The sequence below is a fragment of the Fundulus heteroclitus genome, chromosome 6 (genome assembly GCF_011125445.2).
Source record: "Fundulus heteroclitus isolate FHET01 chromosome 6, MU-UCD_Fhet_4.1, whole genome shotgun sequence".
NCBI lineage: Eukaryota > Metazoa > Chordata > Actinopteri > Cyprinodontiformes > Fundulidae > Fundulus > Fundulus heteroclitus.
The window spans coordinates 5,708,059-5,714,058 of NC_046366.1; positions in this window are offsets into that span (position 1 = coordinate 5,708,059).

Sequence of the window (6,000 nt, forward strand, 5' to 3'; positions counted from 1 at the left end):
GCCTTCAGAGCTAGTGTCTCTTTGTCAGCTTTTGGAAAACTAGATCCTGAAGCCATTCCAGCATACAAATTTAAATCAGATTTCAACAGGTGTATACCGGAGGGCTTTTGAAGTGGAAAGAGTATGATGTTTCTTCTGATAAAGAGTGTCAAACTGCAAGAAACTGCAAAAATGTTTTCCAGCTCAGTAAATTCAGTCAAGCTTTAGTCGAAGTGTTAGATGGTTTTGTTAATTTGTTGGCTAGCTGTACAATTACTGCTTGTATTTAGTCAGCAGTCCTAATTTAGCTTGGTTTCAGAGTCTCTAGAAATGTTTAAAGTCTACGTTTCTGGGCAAAAAGCTTTGAACGACTGCTGTGACCCAAAGTAAACAGAGCCTGTGAGCATGTAGTCATGCACAACTTGCAAGTGTCAAGTACCAAAGAAGTGCCATGAGGGGCCCGACTGGATGTTTCCTCTTTGAAAGCATGAGCTCTTGGCTTACAGCTCCTGTCGTTGCCCATCATTTAATTTTCTGTTCTCTGGCAAATTGTCTGGGCCTTGAAAATATATGCAAAAGGACAAGAGTGAATGGAAAAAAAATCAAACAACAACACCACTCAAATTTTATTTCTGTCTCTTTCTAAATAATAAATAAAGCTACTAAATGTGAATGAATCAACTGTAATGTTTCAGACTTACAGTTGATAGGAAATGAGCCCGTTAACTTTTGCATTATCAGAAACTGCTTCATCAGAAGGGCAGCGAAGAAAATCTAAAGAAGTTGCTCCACGAACATATGCAGACAACAGCTGACAAGGAAAGGAGGGCTGGTGGTCACTTAAGATGTCTTGCATTTACCTCTGAAGTCAAAATTTGGACCTGTGAAACGACACAAAACCAAAACCTACCATGTTTCAGATCCAAGGTGGAAAAGCAACCTGATTTGCCAATGGACCAGCCCAACTACTAATAGCACAATAACCTAATAATGTTGTATTACACTGCATTTTCTGAAGGGGTTGTTAAAATAACCATTACTTCAATATAACATGATAGGCTACTCTTCTTCCCAAGATGCTAAACAATCTCACACAGCCTTGCTGCAGACGAGCACTAAGCCCCTCCCCTCCTTTGCCGTGGCATCCCTGTACCGTCATGGTTGACCCCAAACACACTGAGCTGGTGCTGTACATGTGAAAGTCCTGGAACTTGGCAAGGCAAGTATTTCAGGGAAAGAGTCTCTATGACCCTCTGTTGATAAAAGGCTAAAGCAAAGGTGTTTGGAGATATTTTGCATATGAGGTAGAAAAACAAGGAAAGGTGAAGGATGTCAACAAGCATCGACACAAGCTGTAATAGCGAGGGGTGGCCACAGATATGAGTAGTACTGCAAACCTGCTGCAACATCTTAAATATTAACTCTCTGACTCTGTCAGTAAAGCAAGTATCTGCAAGAGTGAAGTCATAAAACAACCTGGATGGAGTAACATCAAGGTGCCTGTTTAAATATTAGCAACTTGCTGCTGTCCCTGTTGTTGCAAGACAAACAATGTCACACTATTATTGGTATTTTTCCTCATCCTTATTAGAGAGAGTGCTAAGAAAAAAAACATCAAAAGGTTGTTCTTCAATATCTAATGACATTTCTTTTTACAGTATTTTGCTTTGAGTGTGTTTGAAATTTCAATACTCAACTTTATTTTGTGTCAAACCTTGTTGCAATAGAGGTTTACAATAGAGGTTTACTATATTGGTTTACAGGTTATAAGTAATCAGAAAGACAAAATAACTATTAATTGCCACAGCTATCAATATGTTTCATGCAAGGCAGCCATATTGGATTTGGGCTCAGCGTTGATGAGAAACCTCCACCCCAAACATTGCTTGTAATTCCAACTACTGGGAGCCTTTTTAGCTTTTCTAATAATAAACTTGCATAGTTCAGAGAAATTAATGCATCTTTTGATGGATTATTCAACCACCAAGTGCCAATGGGCAAAAATTGTATGGTTTTTATCTTTGTGTTATTTTTTATGATAAAACAAAGCAAGCTGAAAGGCCCTTGTCCAGGTTCTATTGTTTTAAAATGTCTGTCAAGATGGTGGTATTTGGAAAACTTAACATTAAATGAGAGGCTCCTTGTTCTAAAAAGTTTGAAAACACCCGTTAAATTATAGAAATTAGATTTGCGACTCCCTGAAGAGAACCGGATCTTGTGGAACTGTTTTTCCCAGGAAGAACCATTCTAAAGACCGGTTCAATTTTATGTTCAGAAGCCAGTCTGGGGTGATTAAGTGGGGAAATCATCACTGGGAGGAATGATAGGGCAAGATTTGGATCAGTATCGTAAACATCCTATCAACAATGCTGCCGTAGATTCTCAGTCATCCAGGTAGAGGTGTCAGGGTTTCAGGAAGTGTTTGGGCCCAAGTGAAGAAATCAACCAGAACTCAGGATGATGTTCATTTATTAACTGTCATGGAGATTGCTCATGAAGATGATCCAAAGTAGATGTGGAGCCAAATGAAGAACTGCAACCTGGGAGACACAACGATGAGCTCTAAGGATAGGCACAAAAGCAAAAAACTAGACTTTCTAGAAAGAGTACTCAGGTATGTTCTGTTGCCTTAACTCCAACCATGTAGGTTGCCTCATATCTCCTTATATCTCCAGCAGGTTCATGAGAATATTTCAGTTGGTTTCACGCTTTTTAATCAACAGCCACGCTGTCTACCAGCAATCTTCTGCTTAGGAAAACTTAATTCTTGCCCACAAACATGTTCACACACCAGGATCATGACTAAAGGTAGTAAACAAAAAAATAAATAAAAACGAATCAAAAGCAATTGAACTTCATGTAATTCTTGAAAACGTCTCAACCTCTTCCAGAGGTCTGCTTCAGCTCTGAGTTCTTGGTGGGGAGTCGCCAGGCATTGAAGCTCCTGGGTTCAATAAATAAATAAAAACCTGGCAAATCCACTTGCTTTTGAATCAGTTTTTCAAACTATCTTCCCAAAATGTAATCTACATAATCCCATGTTTGCACAGTGTTGCAGTAAATAGCGCTGTTGCCATGCAGCAAGAAGGTCCTGGGTTCAAGTCCTACCCTTGCCCTGGGTCTTTCTGCATGGAGTTTGCATGTTCTCCCTGTTCATGCATGGGTTCTCTCCAGGTACTCCGGCTTCCTCCCACAGTCCAAAAACATGACTGTTAGGTTAATTGGTCTCTCTAAATTCTTCTTAGGTGAATTTAGTGTATGCAAGAATGGTTGTTTGTCCTGTTTGCCTCTATGTTGCCCTGCGATAGACTGGCGACCTGTCCAGGGTGTACCCCGCCTCTCACACGTTGGCAGCTGGAGATAGGCACCAGCAACCCTCGTGACCCCACGAGGGATAGGTGCGTTAGAAAATGGATGGATGATTATAATTTCATATGATGTGGACTAGATTTCAATGTCTAATTTATTTATTCTTTTTCTTCTTTTTTCAAGTATTTTGTTGAATGAGAAATGAAAAGTGCAACCAGATCCTGCTCCAGTTTTCCTTGGCTCAGAACAGTCTGTCTTTTTGAGTCACGAGCCACTCACTTCAAAAGAAGTATTGTGTATCACGTTATGCTGTTAGGCAGCTGTTTAGTTGCTACTCACGTGTAGACATAGTTGCCAGCTCAGATGACTTCATTGGATATTTGTTTATTGAATAAATGCCCCTCCTCTCCAGCCTGATCTCTGTCTGACTCGGGGTAGAAAATAGAGCTTAGGAAAAAAAAAAGAAGCGCTTTAAACTGCTCCTTTGTCCCCATCATCCATGCCAAATAGGCCATCAGTAGATTTGGTTCACTAATGAGTGTTGCTGTCTGTAAACAAGCTAGTTTCTGGTTGTTGAACAAGTGCTGCTTGTTTGAGTAGTTCTGAGCCAAGAAAAATATGGCAAAAATGTCAAATTCGTACATGAAGTCTTTGGGCAACCTGGGTAATCTAGTTTCTTGTTCTAATTCCCCGACTTTCAAACAGACTGAGAACCAAAAGGTCCAGCCGACAACTCAATCAACTAATTATATTTGGACTCAAAACCACCAAGTTGTTTTCTGTTCAGGTTTTCAGCGAGGTATTCTCACAGATTTAGCCAGCGCTTCAAGTCCAGATAGTTGTTTCCTTTTAGGTCAGCAGCCGCTACCCTCGGCTCAGTCTGGCTCAGCAGGTTCTCTCATGCACGTTGATTCTGCAGTTGTTTTGCTCTGGTGTCTGATAGAAACTTGTTTGCATGACATTTGTTTAATTGACACAACCTTTGGTGTAATTCTTCTGTGACCTTCTTCTACTGAAAGATAGTGGTTGTGCTGTCTGCTGCAAAATGGGTGGTTAATTTAGTAAAGTTCCGAATGTTGCTTTAGAGACACTATGAGAAGACTGCATTTGCAACTGTGACCTATTTTCCTATTTTGCTCATATGAAAGTTTCTGTTGGGCTGAAGGAGAGGGGGAGTGGCTTGGCTGGTTGGTGGACCAATGACAGTAAGGGGGTTTGGGGGTGTTAAGGTTCCACTTGATTTGCCACAGGGTTTTTAGATTTTAGTGGAAATGCTGTAGCCTAAAAGAAACTCACTGTCATTTACTTTCACATATCCCCATCTTGTCTTTCCCATTGGCTTGGAGTTTTCAAGAAGTGTGAATTTCTTACCCAATTTTTAAGCTAATGTTACTATAGCCTGTCAGACCGCTCTACTGACCTCACTGTCGGACAGACTCAAGCTGCAGTTACTGCTAAAAAAGGATGATTGACATTCACATTGAAATCTTAAATATAGTGCCAGGGCCTCTCGTATTGTGCTCCCCACCTCCATTCATCACAGCATCCCACCCTGTGACTGTTTCTGCGAATGTTCTTTGTTTCCATTCTGGCGCTTCTTGCAGACTGTAATCTGCGCCGGCGGGGGCAGGCAGGAAACATGGGGGTGAACCAGGGGGGTAGACATCTGACAAAGGTCAATCATTGGAACTAAAACAGGGGAAATGTGGTTATGTGGTATGATTCTTAGACCACTAAGACATTTCAAAGTGTTTCAATCTTAGACCACACGCAAGCTTCTTGATGATAAAACTGAATTGTTCTCTGTGACATCCACACAAGGTGAGGTAACACTGGCTTCCGGCTCAGTTAAAATACAATACCTCACAAAATAATTTTTATTCCATGAACCGTCCTGGATTTTGTCATGCTCTGGACACACATTTTCTAGTATTTTACTGGGATTCCAGGTGATTTAATAATACAAAGCAGTGCAGAATGTTAAAGTGGAAGGGCAAAGATACAGTGGTTCATTGTGTTTAAACTAATACAAAACTAAAAAGTGTGGTTTGAAACTGTACTCTATAACCCCTAAATAAAATAAAGAGCAACTAGAGGTCTATGGAAGTCACATAAAGTTGGAGACACACCACACGGCTCTCACAGTTGTTACAGATTTTGAAAAGACTAGATGCTCACACTGACAGACAACTGATATACTGGAAATCACACACATAGAAACTGCACCTGCTGAGGGATGTAAGACTACAGGCTTCTCAGACTATCTAAAGACAACAGAGCGTATCAAACGCACGTGGAAACCTTTGAGAGGACAACAGTTTGAAGTTGGAACAGACATATCAGTAGGTGGCAGTAATGGAAGGTATTCCTAGAATTTGGATAGGCCATATTTAATTTGTATTACCCAAGAAAATGAATCAGAATACCAAAATAATTATTTTAATATATAAAATAAATAAAGTTTAACTAATGTGTGAGCCTCATTTGGATAATGTTGAACATATTTGTTGGTGTACTCATGTTGAGAGTTTAGAATATTTATTTGAGGTTGTCAGGTTGTCTGTGGATCATGGAATGGCTCTCAGTGTTGGCTGTAATCTGAAAATTGTATTATTATTATTTCCAATTTTTGGGGTGGATTGGTCAAATAAAGATCAAGGATTTATGGTATAATATACTTCAGTCAGAAACGTCCTTTCAATAAATTAAATC